Below are 17,094 nucleotides of genomic sequence, written 5' to 3'. Positions count from 1 at the left end.
CAAACACTGATTTCTGAAAGGACGTTTACCTGAGATACAGTATTGTTTTCAATATTGTACTTAGAAAAGACTCAGTATAAAAGAGAGACACAAAGCCTTGCGCATGAACGAGTGTACACAAACATAATTAGATTTATAAATCCCAGTAGAAGCAACTTGGGTTCTGTAGTGAGGAAATACATTATATAGAAGTAGGTTTAGTGGCAAGCATTCACGAGCAACATAATTTTCACTACTTTGTTTCCAGCTTAGACTTCCTGAGTAATTTCAGTCATCTACACAGTAGACTCGGTCCATTAAGCTCTTCGCATGATAATTTATGACAAGGCCATTATCTTCTGGAATCTGAAGACATTGGCTTGTTTGGACGCTTTTCAAGTACAAATTTAATTCCACCTGTCAACAATCCTTTCCGTAAAAGTGTTGGTGCTAAGCTTTGCACAACCAGGCGGAAACACATTACTGAAATAAGAGAGAATCAATCAGACTCCTGCTAAAAACAGCATACTTCCATAGGGTTGCTTTGCCAAAGCAATTTCCTCCCCACCTTTAATGACAATAAGAGAATGCCCTTTTGGCATTTGTGCATGCTGAAGAAGTAGTTTAGCCGTAGTACAGATGAGAAAATGTGCTGATGTGGTACTGGAGACAAAGGTCTCGCAGCATAACACTAAGCCACCTTGAAGTTAAATACAGAAGCACTGCTAGAGAGGATTACAGAGGCGTGTTGTTTATCAGGGGTCTAATGAATCACTACAAGGTTCCCACATTCTGATAAAGGTCAGTGACTACATTTATTCAAGGGATGTCAAAATGTACATGTTATCAAACAAATGATGAATAATGCAGATGCTGAGAGGTGTTTGATCTAACAAGAGACAAAGAGCGGGAGACAGAAAGTGAGAGGGAGAGAAAGAGAGAGAGAGAGAGAGAGAGATGGCCAACAGCAACAGTGAGAGCATTAAACACATCTAACACATGTTGTAGATGGGGATGGGGTGAGAAGAGATAGAGTCAGACAAGGAAAAAAAGCAGAGCAGGAACAAGAAGACATGAGCGACACTAAAAGAACCAGCAACCAATTTGCTACAAACAGCTGGTTGAAATTTCCCCAGAGCTCCTACAAACACAATGCTCTGCCACTCTCTATTTCACATGCACTTTGACAAACAACAAGGGAACACACACAGACATATACACAGACCCAATGTGGACGGATGTTTCTATTGTATACAACCAGGCTTTTTGTTTTTTCAAGCACTGAGCCATGTTCCAGACTGACGGGCCAAACGCTAGCGAGAGCTGAGCGCCTCTTAGATCAGCCCTCGAGTCTCCTGAGTCTGAGTCATATAGAAAAGACGAAACCACACAGACAGACACGACAGCGTGCCATCATGGATCAACTCTGCCTCCTTCTCCCACTAGCGGTCCACTGTCACTGAGACGAGCTTAAAAGTGATCGTGCTCACCGCTTGTCAAACTTCCCACGACCTAAAGCGTCACAAAGCTTGCACCTTGCAAATAGGATATAAAGTGACTGGAGAGCTGCAGGGGGGGTTTCCTGTCTGTCTGACAGTGACAGGCTATAAAGAGAAGGGCTGTTTACAAACGTGTTTTTATGGAGCTGGAATTACAAATGGAACTTTAAACCACGGCAGAAAAGTGTATTTTCTAGTGGTAAGACAAAACATAAACAGATCAGCCGGACTGATGAGACGTGAGATAACATGTTACACTTTCTTTACCGCACAAAGCTGTACCGTTACTTGTAAACTCTTATCTTTTATACCTTCAATCTGCATCGTTTACCTGATATCGTGTATATATCGCACCTGTAAGAAGACTGTACTGATATCAGCAAACAGTACTTTTTAGTGACAATCTAATATTGATATCATGATACATTTTGGCACAGCGTGGTTAAGTCATGTAATATATCAGTGCTATTACATCACTGCAATATCTTACTCACTCTAACAGTTTTTCCCTTTGTCTCACTCTATTTTTTGAAGATGCTCAAGTCTAACTGAAATATTTGTCAGATGTTTATACTGACCACCTACAGTACCTACCAAGTACTGTGGAATCTTCCAACTCGAACACAAATGTTTAAAAACACAAAATATAACATTTTGCTGAAACATATGTACATTTTCCTAACACTCCATGCCTAGCACATGGGCTATAAATAATAACAAGCTTTAACTAATCCGAAGCAACTGGAGCAAGATGCTTCACCTGCACCTGCACAGCCACGACCAACCTATTACATCTCATGCGTAACACTTTTAATCGTGCATTTAACACTTCTTTGTCCGGTTCTCGTCGTCTTTCACGCGATACTCATTATTCTTCCAGAGAACACACATTTCAGGCTGGAGTTTGCTGCTCATTGCGACTCGGCTGCTCAAAAAAACCGCGTATTTAAAGGCAGCTGAAAATTTCCTCTCACCTTTCTGTTTTAAATGAGGAAATTCTGAGATTTCCGGCGTCCCAAAGTGCACAGGAATGTGAGCTAGCCGACTAAGCTAGCCTCGCTGGTCGGAGTCAGCGCCTCCTCAGTGCTCGCGCGCTCTCTCTCTCTCTCTCTCCTCAGTGCAGGTGCTCCGCCGCTGTTCCGTTACTGAGCGAAGGAAAGAAATATCTACATAGTCATAAAAAATAAAATAAAACCGCGACAGCTTCTGAAGTGGTTGTACAGGCGTTGCAAATGCAAAAAAAAATAATAATAACCAGTGTATGTTTTACTTTTCCTTCGTGATCCGCGGGCGCGAGAGAAAGAAAGAAAGAAAGAAAGAAAGGGGAAAAAGCGCTCGCGCGCGTTCCACCGGTCGCGAGGAGACAGAAGTGAACAAAAGCGCGCGCGGAGCCTCAGCGCCTCCAGTGTCCCCTCCTTCCGTCGAAATCAGCAACCAGACCAGAGAGGATTTCAGTCCAAACTGGAGCGATTAATACACCTCAGCCCCCATTATACCGTCCAGACTGTTACACCGGGGTGTTAACGCGTCCTGTCTGTCCGTCCGTGTGTGTTTTACACGGCTTCCTTTAAACAGCCGCGCTCATATTCCTCATTACACAAAGTGAGGAGTGTAAAGCACAGCCAAGGGGTCTGTCATTTCTTTATTTATTGCAAGCGATAGAGAATCGAACGTTAATTATTATTTGCTTTACTTTACTTTGAGATGATCTGCTAACATAAAAAATAGATTAGACTGCCAGCAAGGGTGCCAAGTTTTAAGTTGTTAACAGGTCTAGATGTAAATGTAAGAAATGGAAGCTGACATTCTTCTAATCTCAAACCCCCATGTCTTGCAAAAAAAAAAAAAAAATCTCTCTTTTTTTCTCTTTTGCTCTTCCATTACTTTTTGGGTGAAGCATAGATAATCAGATATTATATTTTAAAAAATATCATTACACACGATATTTTGTGTTTTTAGGTTTACATTTTAGGAAACCTAATAACTTTCATTATGATTACAAAATAAATCTGTTCTGAGAGGATTAGTGGAATTTATTTTCAGTTAAACAGATTTCTTGGCTTTGCTTAAATATTTAGACTTAAACATCCAAGAACAGCCAAACATAAAAGAACATGTCAGCGATTGAATGAATTTGAATGAACTTCAGAAGTTTTAGAAACAAATCACATTTGTTTAATATGTTGCATCTAAATATGGAGGGAGGGGTATTTGTTTATTTATTTATTTTTGGTGAGATTAATTATCCCTACAAGGAATGGAACATCTGCCAGTTTCGATCATTTGAGGAACAAACTCTAAAAAAAAAATCCTAAACAAGGGGAAAGGGTTCTTTTCTGGTTACTGAGGTCAAGGTTAGCGCCAGTTCATCTTTATTCAATAGTCTTCAGTGACTGCTTTATCCTGGTCCTGTTTGTGGTGAATCCTGAGACTGGGCATGAGGCAGGAGAATTTGCCCCAAATTGGATGCCAATACATAAAAAGGCACACACAGTCACTTACTGTCTAATATGTGTAATTTTGTGGAACCAGCCATTGTTTTTTACCAAAGTGAACCAGAAGCTAGTTCATGTCTGGCGCTAGTGCCTGTTCAGAGCCGGTACAATTGTGAGCCTCCTAAGAACTGGCTTTGGTTTTCCAGGGGCTAGGGACTCACGCCATTATACCGTTGTACGTTTAAGTCTGTGTATGTCTCTACTTCCCCATCAATGCTAGGGGCGATACAAGTGATAATGCTAGCATCCAAAAAATTGTTAGCGGCTAAAAATGTTAGCAGGAAGCACAACAACAATGGCTACTTCAATGCTCCTAGGTTTATCAGTACTAGAAAGCCTATGAGCTGCTCTATAAATATTCATTTTTTTTAACTATGGCAGTCAGATGATTTTGCCACTCAGCCCCTGACGTAAGTGATTCTTTGTTCTAGCCCAGGAAAGTGTTGGTGCCGCCATGAAACCATTTTTTCTGCATAGAAAACTGGTCCTTTCACTGTCTGAAAACAAAGAACTGGTTTGAAATTGGACACTGGCATCGAACTACCTCCAGAACTGCCTTGGTGGAAAAGGGATAGGTGAGACAGGTGTAACAGAAAGTTTCCGAAGCTCAGAATCTACTAGGGTCACTGGATTTGGGGATTAAGGTGACAGTGTGGTGGTGGCAGCACTTTTTATACTATAGGCTACTGTATGTCGTTATTTTAAATATGGGATTTTTTAACATTGTTTTCATTTTTTTCACATATAAGCAATGTCTGAAATAGTATTGTACTCTTTTCTACATACTGCAAGGTGCATTGTGGGTGTTCCGCATCACCTGTACATTGCATTGTATTTGTTGTAGGATTTAGCTCAATATACAGTATGCTTTCAAGCATTTCTTTAAAAATATTTAGTGCATAATATAATAAAGATTGCATATGGTTGGACATGTGGCTTACCATTGTGTTACCATTGTGTTACCATCTTTACTTCAGTTGGATGTGAAATATTTAGTGATAATATAGCACGTGGGATTTCTTAGCTGTGTTTGAAAGGGTGTGGGTACCTCCTTATCCTTTTCTTTTAGTAACAGGCACCACATTAGTACACAGCCAAAAGCAAAATGTGGACGTAACCTAATGCCTGCGTGCAATTGGAACTGTGTGTATGTTAACTTTGGGGTGTTGTTGAACATTTTGCTGTGTGCTTGACTGTGTATTTTTCTGATATCCAAATAAATATTTTCCACAGCTGCACATTTCCCAAGGCTATAGAGGCTGACCTGTTCGCTGTCTTTACTTCAGAATAATGATGTCCCGGGAGATGCAGATGGATAGCAATATGGCCCACTGACACACATTTAATCTGACACACAAACGCCCACCTCCATCTCTTTCACTTATTTATAGCTTCACATGCTAATTCTATTGGTTCACCCTGTAAAGTTCCAATTTTTTCCCAGTATTTATTTTGTCTGGAATAATATATATATATATTTAGTTTATTTTAAACTGCTGTGTGAAGATCAGTCAGATAAGTGTGTCTTTTTTAGGTTGGGATTGGGGGGGTGGATTGGTTGTTACAAGCAATATTTATTTTAAGTATAAACAATATTTCAACAAATAAAAGATACTGTGACCTTTATTTACTTCCACCTAAAGTACTGTATTTTACATAAACTGAAAGAATCTTTTTTTTATTTTATGTAAATATTTGTAATATATACTATACTATGATGTCACAAGAAATAAAAGGTTTTTAGTAGACATAGTCATTATACACTGCCTGGTAATTTTTTTTTAATAAAGCAAAAAAAATAAAAAAAAATAAGAAGAATGCTAAAACCAATAAAATTGGGTTAAGAACTGGTAAAACGCATTATTAAGACCTGAAAGAATAGTGGTGAACCATTATCCTCAAGGAAGAAATGTGGCCGTGAAAAACACCCTGAATGATCATAATGCAAGACCACTCTAATCCTTAGAGAAATCAAAAAACAGTTGAATAAATAACTATGTTTAATGGTGAAAGTAAGAGCATTTCCACACTCACATGTGCCTTTGTTAGGTGCCTTAATGATTTTCTACATTTAATTGATGTGTACATTGTGGTGAATCTGGTTGTATAGGATTTATACACTGCCTACACAAATTATTGGCCTGCATTAAGCAAAGAACACAAAAAGGGAAAGTAAGTTACAATAATTGGGTTAAGAATTGTTAAATGAATTATTAAATCTCAGAAGATTAGTGTTGAACTATCAACAAATAAAATAAATAAAGTTGGAAAAAAATCCCGACTGCAGATCACATAAATACTTGGTTTTGTTACATTGTAAAAACAAAAAATTAATGTATAAATCATAGCTAATGTATGTGGTAAGAGCATTTCCAAACACACGATGTAATGAGAACCCACAGGATTGGAACTAAACAGCTGTGGTCCTCAGAAACTCACTTATAACTCAGATTAATCGAGAAAAGGCTTCAGTTTGCTAGAAAGTTTAAAAATACTTTAGGTCAATGGAAAATGGGCATGTGTTTAAGTGTGAAGTTAAGTAATGCACCCACCATTCCTAGTGCCTACCGCACAATCAAGGCAAGATCTTAAAGACAATTCAGAATTTTGAGGATGTAAGAAGGCCTCACGCAGCAGTCCAACTCTCCCATTATTAATACAAGAACTTAGAGAGAGATGAATGCAACTCTGTAATGAAATAAATGTTTTGACATTGGATAAGCTTATCAAAATGATCACTAACTAATTATCATCATCATCTATACCTTGTATACAGGGGCCTGGAGCCGAAGGCACCCTTGACACACACTATGGGCAATTTGGGAAAGCCAATTAGCACATGCAAACTCCATGCACACAGACCCTGGAGGTGTAAGGCGGCAGTTCTAACCACCTTACTGAAACGATGTCACTGCCATAATCAAAGCACGAGGTGGTCCAATGACATTTTAGAGTGTGTGACTTTTTTTGGCTGGGCAGTGTATTAACATGATGAGACCTCACCTAAAATATTTTTTATGGCCAATCCCATGACAAACAATAATTGAATCTTGTACTATTATTATTATTTTTTTTTTTATGAATTAAAGCCTTTAAAATGAAGCATTTGTGTTGGCTTCCTGTTTTAATTGGGCCTCTGTCTGTCTGAGATGACCATATGAGAAGCATCCTAGCTGTCCTGAAGAGACCAATTTAGGAACAAATAACAGTCTCTGTCATAAAGTTACCATCTGTATGTAGACCCTGTTTTGTTGAAATGTCTACCTAATTGTTTGTCTGTTGCTGCATTCACAGTCTTTCCCCTATTTGAAGATGATGGTTCAGGGTACTTTTCCATCTAATGTGGTCAGCTTCAAGGACTTCCTAAGACTTAATGGGAGTTTGGACGGGGCACATTGTTCCAAATGTGTAAATGTGAAGAGCAAAATACTTAATAATGGGGTACATTTTATATTTTATTGTTTAATAGCCTACAGTTATATGAAACATTGGGTGGAGCATTTGAAACCATTCACAATCGTGCACATGTGCAAATTACCACGACATCATTAGCGGAGCTTCATTAATGTGTATCTTACAGAAGCCCTGTCCATGGTGCTGAAATGTGACTGCCCTGTAACAGACCTATTGATATTTGGCTATCATGTAACTTAATTATTCATGCTCAGTAGTGATGTTTCAAGCTGCAGTTTTCATAAATAAAATTACAGTGCAGATGGAGAAAACAAGTTAATTAATGTGGCTGTATTGTGTTAGACTGGGCTCTAAAGAGTTGATTAGCATCAGTCGGAAACACGCTCTCTAATAAACATGTTTTCTTTCTATGAATTACTGTAGATGTATATAATCTATATTTTAGAACCCGGGATTATGCCATGTGCCTTTTTATGATGGGCAGCACGTTCAGAAATGTAGACTCACTTGGCAAAAGTCTGTCAAAATAACACAGCGTCAAGGTACATTAACCAAGACACCATAAACACTCAACCATGGATCCATTACTCTGGCTGATGACAAAGCGAATGATTAAATGTCAATGGCACTTCACAAAAATGGACAACAGAACAGAACACAGAAAACCTTAGCTGTGTCCACAGACATTGCTCTGAAGGAAATATTTAGCCCATTTTTCTCAGTGTTCACAACATAGCTTCAGTCCCAATGATTTATGAATAGAATCAAAATGTCTCCCTAAGGAAATGTACACCTTATTAAAATTCAGGGTGAAAAAGGATGTTGAGATTTGAAAATAAGTACACTCTAGTAACAAAAAGGTCTTCACTTTCATCTGTGTTGTAAGGAGTATTGATTACCTCACTGCAAACAGGAGCATGCTTACAGAGATCTAAGCCTGCACTTAGATTTTACATATATGTTACTTGAACTGATAAATATTGTAACATTTACAGAGTGTGGAACACTGTGAAGCAGTCAATACATTAAAAATAATAAACTTATAGCTAAGCCTATTGGGGACTGAGGAACATTACCTTGCCTTCAGCTGCAGAAGCAAATAATATATGATGTAGTTCTAAGTGCAGTAACACAAGTGCCTTATAATCCTTTATCTGTTTGTGTTCGGGTGGTGTAACTGTTCCCCCTTGGGCTTTGCAGTTCTTTCCTTTCCACAACCTTGAAACCACTGCTATAGACTGAAGATGCTCTGGCATGCAGCCAGTCCTGCTTACTGACCCAGAAACGACTGACACAAGCACTTAAAGGCAATTGGCCATCCTCTTTTGGACACTTGCCCATGTTGTGTATGTGTGAAAGGGGAGGGGGTTGAATTATGCAAAGAAAAAAAATCTGGGGGAAAAAACACAGCTGAGGTAATGATGCTGTGGTTGGTTAAAGGGCTTTGTGTGAGCCATAGAAGGACCATTGGGCACAGAGAAAAGATGTGACATGACAAAGGATCTATGAAAGTGGAATTTAGACACTCAGGTGCAGTCCCAGCTGTTTCATAATGGAGAGCCCATCATAGCTCATAAAGGATTGGTCCTCTGTCTAATGTCAATGACGAACAAGTCACACCAAATCTTGTGGTGTAAATTTATTATGGCTCAATCTGAAAGAAAAAAGCTGCCAACCCTTGTGGGAAGAAAATGTCAGTGTAATTATTATCCTTACTATTCGAAAAGATAATAAACAGCCATTACTAAAGTGTTAGACCAAAATCCAGGGTGCAAATTTTTTTTTTTCATGTATTCCTGCATTTGAGGATAGTATTATTATGTGAAATATAATGTGAAAAAGCAGCTATTATTGTAATCAATCATTACACGAATGTAAGAAACTAATTAAAAATAATAGGTATACGTATTTTGTTGGTAAGTACAGCGTAATATTGTGGTGGCAAATTCACCCGGACATTAGGGTTGATTAAGCATGTGGGTAATTAAGCATTTAATGTTCTCTTAAGCATGCAAGAGCTGGATAGAACTAGTGCAACTAGATTAACAGTCATGCATGGCATTTTTCACTTTTTGCTCTTTTAATTGGTGTAAATAATTTAACTAAATATAAAATACACTGCATGGCCACAAAAAGTCACCAGAAAGGTCAATTTATTTATTAATTAATCAAATTGGGTTAAAAACATACAGTAATTAACACAGGTTTTAATGATGTGATGGGTTAACACATCATTAAAACCTTTAAGGATACTTACACTCTCACAGCTATGTTTAATAGTGAAAGTAAGAGGATTTTCCAAACCACAGTTTTTAAAAATTCACAGGATTGGGACTAAACATTGGGGTTGCTCAAATTGGTCAGGTCTCGGCTCAACAAAGTACTGTACTGGGGCAATAAAATGAAGTCAGCTGATGACCTGAATGTACTGAATGACCAGGTTATTATATTTATGCAGTTTTTCTTCCCTGATGGCAGAGCCATATTCCAGTGTTTAAATTGTGAATTTCTGGTTCTGGGAGCATGTAGAATCATTTTCACACATTAAATGGCCACCACATTGCACACAATAAAGTTAAGTTAGGTAAAAATCTAAGGATGTGTTAAATCTTTTTTTGTGTGTGTGTGTATCTGACAATCATCTTTTAAAAAATTCAATCTGCACACAAAGGCTGGAAGAAAGAAAATGCAAATTACTAAAACAAACAAAGGCAGAAAAAAATAATCTATAATAATTACAATACACTTGCTGCTATGACATCTTTTTGCTAATATTATTACTTCATCTGAAGTTGTAGTGAGAGAATAGTAATTAAAGGATATGTCTCAAATAACACTCTCGCAGCGGTATTATTCTCACAAACAGATAAGTGACAAGATCTTACACAGAGAAAAAAACATGAAACAAACAAAATCTAATAATTACATTGTGCTAATCTTGCTAATGTTACAAGGTTAATTAGGTAGTATGACTAGGAGAATAGATGGATTGATACAGTCTTCACTAGAAATGGCTTTCTGTAGTGCATCTTGCTTTGTCAGGATTGTCTCTCTTGTTGCAGAAGGTGCTCCTCAATTTCATCAATATGTCACGCAGGGGATGGAGGACAGTGTCGATGATTGGTATCAATTTGGTCACCATTCTCCACTCCATCATTTCCAAGAGAACAAGGAAGCCATTATGATGAAACAGGACCACCAATCTCAACCCTATAAGTAACAGAGTAATGAAAGATAAAACTGATATCAAATCCAGTAATGACCAAGTAAGAATTGAGGCAACTGTTGGTGCGCGGCAGTGCACATTTAATACAGGTGAAACCAATGTAAGTGTTACAATGTAAGACCTAGCATCGCACAAAATTGGCTAGACAGACATTACGGAAACTTTAGCACACTTAAGTATTTGCTTGAAGTTAAACCTGCACCATAAATGAAATTGAAATGTTGATTAGAAGTGCACTTATAGGCAGTTATGTGCGAGATTATGCAACAGCATCTTATGCTTTTTTTTTTTTTTTTATAAATTAACGATTTTGCATTTTAAGATCAACAAAGCTAATCAATACGATAGTTTACAGATTAATGTATGTTTATTCTTCCTATAAGAAGTTAAAAACCAGCTTGTCTCATATACTGTATTCCGAAACTTTGATGCTAATAACAAGCAGTCATATGAAGCACCACTTTAAGCTAAAACACGAGATGTTAAAGAAAATTTATCTGCATCAGTCCAAGGTGAGGGCATGTAAAATACCCGAGCTGAGAGCGTAGTGTTTTAAGCAAAAATGCCCCCCAAATATTCATTATAATAATATCTATTACAACATAATTTTCTCACGAAAACTGTCTGAACAAAATTTATTGAAACTTTCGCAGTACCAAAAGTGAAATTAAAATGTTCAGTAAAAGCAATGTTATGAACAATTATGTGCCAGATTTAATAATCTACTAAATTATTTTAATATTTATAAATACACTTCTTCAATGTAAACACACAACTGCACAAATAGACATTAGAAAAACTAAACAGAATATTTTCCTGGGATTAGCTAATATTTTCACCACTGAAATAACAGTGCTGAAGTGGTTTAAGTGAATTTTAACACGCTAAAGTCAATTTAAGAAAAAAAACTTAATCTTTGTCTGATCTACTTTTTGATTTCTCATCTGTGAATCCCTCTCTGATTACCAAGCAGGAAGAGTATTTAGTTGGTGACAAAACAAGTACAACTTAGCGTAAACAAGGCGTAAGATACAGTACTCAACTTTACACAATGTATTTATATTAATAAGTTAGGTAGAGAGTTCTGCCATACAGGAAGACAGACAAAGACAAAGCTGATCAGCTTATTTTTATCTTTTAACCTTTTAACATTTTCTAAAACCTCTTTCCCCATCAAATTTACACTTGTAAAAAATGTTTGTCTTTTGATTTTTGTTAGACTTTAGAAAACCTTAGAACCACCCATTATTAGAAACCATCAAATACTAGATATGCAGCCATTAAAGTTTGATTTTTAATATAGGAGCTATAGCCAAGCTGAGAACAATCTTACTCATATATAATATTCTCATACCTGTTTTGAGCCCTCATCTCCTGAAGACATATTGTCTATGCTAATAATATAACAGTGATCAATGTGTGATGCATGTCTTAACAACAAGTGTCTATAAAATATTCTACACAATAAATGTATTACTAAAATAGATTGATAATTTATAGCCTGACAGACTCTTGCCTAGGGCAGTGGTAAAGGTCCTACACTAGTTTTCAGGAACATGCACAAATGCTACTATTCTTAAAGTCATTGTGTAATGCTCTTCTGGGTGACATTGTACTGTTGGATTGTAAATGCAGTCATATAAAATACACTATACAGTCATACAAACAACAACAACAACAACAACAAAAACCCCTTTACCAAATTTGCTGAAGGGATACAAAAAGTTCATGGTAATCATTGTGCTAATACAAATCCTCAGTCTTTCTGATTCTCAGAAAGTCATGGTGATGATCTACTGAGGTGGGAAAATGAGACAGGTCTTGCAAATCTTTACGGTTTCAGCATGTTCTATCTACACAAAATTAGGGGAGGTGAGTCATAAGGCCAGAAAGCAGCAGCAGAAGAAGAAACAGAAAAAAAACAGAACATGTGAAGTGTGTCAGGATCTGACATGGCATCACATTGAGCAGCAGGAGTGCACATACAGCTAGGCAGACAGGGAGAACAGATTATTACAGTAGGTAGACTCAGTTATGTCAGAATATGTCTAGCTATGATAACCAGGAGGTAAAACTGGCACAAGGACAACCCAGGGACATACAGTACAGAATTCTGTCAATCCATCACTTAAGGAAAAAAGGAAAGGAGAGGAAAAAAATCATACCAGTTTACGATAATTCTAGACCCATGAACCCACCAATGTACTGAGAAATGTTATTTTCCATAATGGTTGACTTAACAAATAGATTTCAAACCTAGACTTTAAGATTGTGACTATTTGAGTCCTGAACTCTCACTTCCAAACGCCTGCTATAGTTTATTTATTATAGATGCTAATAAAAAGTCTTCACCTTTTCATCAAAATTGGCATAATCACTCGTAATCAACCAATTGTTCACTCAGGTAGTGTGGGGAGAGTTGTTTAGGTAAAACAAACAACCAGTGCCGTTTAGGTAAATAGTATTTAATAAATCAATCCAGTTCTACTGTGATCCAATGTAAGTAGTAAATAGAATAAATCTTAGGTGAAGTGGTCAAGATTTCTAGTTCTGGTATGAGAGTTTTGAAAACTGATTCCTCAAAAATGAATGAATGAATAGATCAATATATGTTTATTCTTATTCCAGGAAGTTTAAAACCAGTTTGTTCCATATGTTCTAAAACTGTGATGCTAATAACAAGCAATAACAGGAAAGACAGGGAGACATGTACAAGGCCATCAACCTGAAATTATAATCCCACAATTACATTAATGCCGATCATCTTATTTTTAGCTTTAACCTTTCAACTATTTCTAAAAACTCTTTACTCATCATCTAACGCTGGTTAGTGTTTTAGAGTACTTAGTTGTTGAGTACTTCTTGCTGCCGTCAATCTGGGAAGACCATCCCCAAACAATTTAAAATTAATCTTATTCTGCAATGAAAAGGATTATTTTCAAATGGTGAGCTTTAAAGACAGTTGCCAATCTTCGTAGGAATGGGTATCCCAGAAAATTCAGTTCAATGTCAGACTCTTTAATGCTCAGAAATGTAAATAAATAAGAGCCTTCAGTACATTATATTACAAGTACATTAAATATGTAAGTTCATGATGGCACATTATTAGAGCTAAAGTGAGGAACCGGCAGTTTGCAGGTAAATCAACAAAACAAGCAAATCCAACATGGACAACAAGAAGACAGGCTAAGACAGATATGAACTAGGACAGGCAACATTAGAGTCAAAAAGGAGCTAACCAAGTTTATACACAACTGTATAGGACAAACAACAACTTATTTGTAACTGAATAAGTGTGTTCTTGGAGTCCTTATATACTGTGGCACATAATGAGTTTGGGTGTGTTCAGGTATTATCTGGGTGACTTGGATTGTGTGCGCTGGGAGTTCTCATGGCTCAGGGTCTCAGTGTTGAGAACTGCTGCTGATTCTAGTGTACGGCTGAGATGGTTGGAAAAAGACCTAACATCTATGGCTTACTTGGAAGTGTGCCTAGGAAAAGAGTTTATAATAATTGTGTGGTCTGACTGAATTCTTTATTGTAACTACTTTTGTGGCTACACTGAAATGTACACACATTGGCTCTAAAACCTGATCGGTCCATTAATTAAATTATGCATCATGCCCAATGATGCATGCAGTATGTGGGAATCATGTACAGTATAAACAGTAAGAATGATTATGTTTTCTCCAAACAAGAGGATGTCTGGATATTCAGAGCATGCTGGATATAATGTTGTCTCTCATCCACAGGCTGTGTGCTTTTTGAAGGATAGGCATGTTTGTTGGGTTACCTCCAGTGTGGTAGTACCACAGTCAGCTTTGTCAAGGAACAGAGAGGCAATCACTTAACACAAAAGAAGGAATGATCCATTAAGAAATAATCTGAACTTATTTCAGGAGTAAAAAAAATGTATAAAAGGCATCTCTGCCAGTCTAGCACCACTTGAGGGCTTTCTGGTACCCACTCTTAAACACAATCTGGAGTCACTTTACTATTTGAAGTCCAAGGCATTGATTTTTTTCATTTTTTTTATTTATTTTTTGCCTGCTGCTCATTTTGATTGCTTTATTACTGTATGTTTTTTTGTTTTATTTGAGCACTATATTCACTGCGTAATCAGGCAACACTAAACACTAATTGATATTGTTTCCCTGCAAAGCATCAAGAATACTCTCACATCACAGACAGAGTGAAAATAAATCACTTGATTATGACAAAGTGAGCTGAGAGACGTTATATGAATAATGAAGCGAATGTGAAAACAAAAAAGGAAATTACATTAGGATGAATATTTAATAACCCCCCCCAAATGATTGTATGCTGGAGAGCAGAAGGCTCAAAAGGTGACCCGGAGCTGCAGGAAGATTCCTGCTTTGTTTTCACAAAAAAACATTCTGATTACATAAAATGCTCTTTATAGATCTACAACCAATGGCATGCAAAGATAAGTCCAGGACTATCATTTCAGCATTAATGGTAGTTCATGGATAAAAGCAGTTAATGCCTGGGACTATAAAATGTTGTTTGTGATATTAATGGATATTACTGAAGCAGACGTAAATTTAGATAAACTGCAATAGTATTGTGGTAAACAAACATTTAGTCCCATAACATTTTTTTACAGCAACCTGTCTTGACTATAAACAATAAAGCTCTATAGTGTCCGTTTAAACACGAGTTTGGATTTATTTGATATATTCTAGAATAATACTGATTTTTTATTTTTTTTCAAAACTAGGAGCTAAAACATGTGGCATTAGGTAATTAGGTAACAACAACCATCAGTTGTTATTTTAAGGTCAGCTGTTCTGGCTTATCTTTTGAAAGGACAGTATTGCTCAGTGCATTTGCAAAAACCATCAAGAACCTTGCTAAACCCGACTCTCATAAGGACCATCTCAGGAAATCAAGACCAAAACTTACCTCTGCTGCAGAAAAAACGTTAATTTAAAATTATTATATATACACACACACAGTCCCCTAGATACGAACATTCGAGTGAGTTACAAACTGTTGAAGATACGAACATGCGTCGCAGAAGTTAGATCACACGTCAGTCGTACATTGTCGTGTGCAAGCAGCGTGCATCTCAGGATATTCAAAAGCTGGAACCGTTAAAAAGCGCCAAGCAATACCAATGAAGACCAAAATCTAAATATTTGAGAGAATGAAGCGAGGGGAAAAGATGGCAGACATTGCTCATGGCGGCCGGTAAATAAGGAGCGCTGGGGCGCCGCCCCCTTAAAGTTCGGGAGAGAAGAATGCTACTTTAGCAATAATTATTTATTTTAATAATGAAATAAAGTCATTTAGTCACATTATTCTGCTGTATTTCTTAATATAATTTATTTACAATAAAAAAAAAAACTAAACTGTATTACGTTCATTTGTGTTCATGTACGTGGGGCGCTGGACAAATGAGTGTCTATTGAGGCATGTAAATTTTTGAAAAGCATGTAATTTGATTTTGAGTTCTAATTGGATTTTTTTTAAATCATCCTTTGGGCGCAGCACTGTGCGGCCTGAACCCTCACACTTTTATCCTAAACAAATATTGTTTTTAAATATTTGTGGTCAAGTGGACGATTCTCAACGAGTTTTATTTACAGTCAGCAGATTGTTAGTTAATGTATTAAATAATTCTAAAATGATTCAAATGTTCCATCACTAGTGTAAACGTCTCGAGTTACTTAGCCGTAACCTTGTTTCCTGAAAAAGCAGATGAACGAGATGCTGCGTGAAAAACGCTATGAGAACGCTCTCCGCGTGACTGGTTGTTGAAGCATGTGTGTCAAACACGCCAAAGATTTTGGCATATATAACCTCAGGTGACGTCATTTGATTAGGTGCACCTGGAGGTTAAAACCGGAAACATCCTCTGGTCAATTTTGTCTGAAAGGACGTCCAGTCACGCCCGCAGTGCGGCATTAGAGCGCAGCATCTCGTTCCCGCTTTTTCAGGGAACTGGGTTACAGCAAAGTAACCCGAGACGTTCCTTTTCTAAAGCTACACTCGATGCTGTGTGAAAAACGCTATGGGGACGAGAATACCAACGCCGCCGCACTGCAAGTGTCTGGACCCCCAAGGTTGTGTGGTGTGTGCACAATCCCCCAACGGGTCTCAGACATAATTCTGGGATGCATGGCATGGACATCCAATTATAAAATCTGACAAATGTGTGCGGAATGACCAAACTGCCACATCACACACTTGCTGAGAGGGGACGCCTCTTGCAGAGCAATTAATGAGGCAAGCCCCCTGGTTGAATGGGCCCTAATTACTAGAGGCGACGTCTTCCACGCTCCTCATAGGCTACGGCATTAGCATCTTTCACCCAATGTGACAGCATTCGTCCATTGGCGGCCGCCCTTCGGCCACACAACGTATAGAACCCTGCTCTGATTTACATCACTGGCTAGTGCGGTGGATATACTGTAAATCTGAAGAGCACGAAGTTGAGACAGTAAGTGTAGTCTTT

The 17,094-nt window shown here is 37.5% G+C and overlaps 1 protein-coding gene across 3 annotated transcripts in view; it reads right to left on the bottom strand.

The window, feature by feature from the left end:
* The window catches only part of ncanb (neurocan b), a 123,036-nt gene extending 120,349 nt beyond the window's left edge, over positions 1 to 2,687 (bottom strand). For all 3 annotated transcript variants that reach the window (XM_053513934.1, XM_053513935.1, XM_053513936.1), the window contains exon 1: positions 2,453 to 2,687. The gene's annotated coding sequence lies outside the window, so the exon portion shown is untranslated. The remainder of the gene's footprint in view (positions 1 to 2,452) is intronic.
* Positions 2,688 to 17,094: the final 14,407 nt, after the last annotated feature.

Source organism: Clarias gariepinus, chromosome 15 (genome assembly GCF_024256425.1).
Source record: "Clarias gariepinus isolate MV-2021 ecotype Netherlands chromosome 15, CGAR_prim_01v2, whole genome shotgun sequence".
Lineage (NCBI taxonomy): Eukaryota > Metazoa > Chordata > Actinopteri > Siluriformes > Clariidae > Clarias > Clarias gariepinus.
The sequence above is the reverse complement of the archived record's forward strand: the minus strand, read 5'-3'. Positions and strand labels throughout refer to the sequence as shown.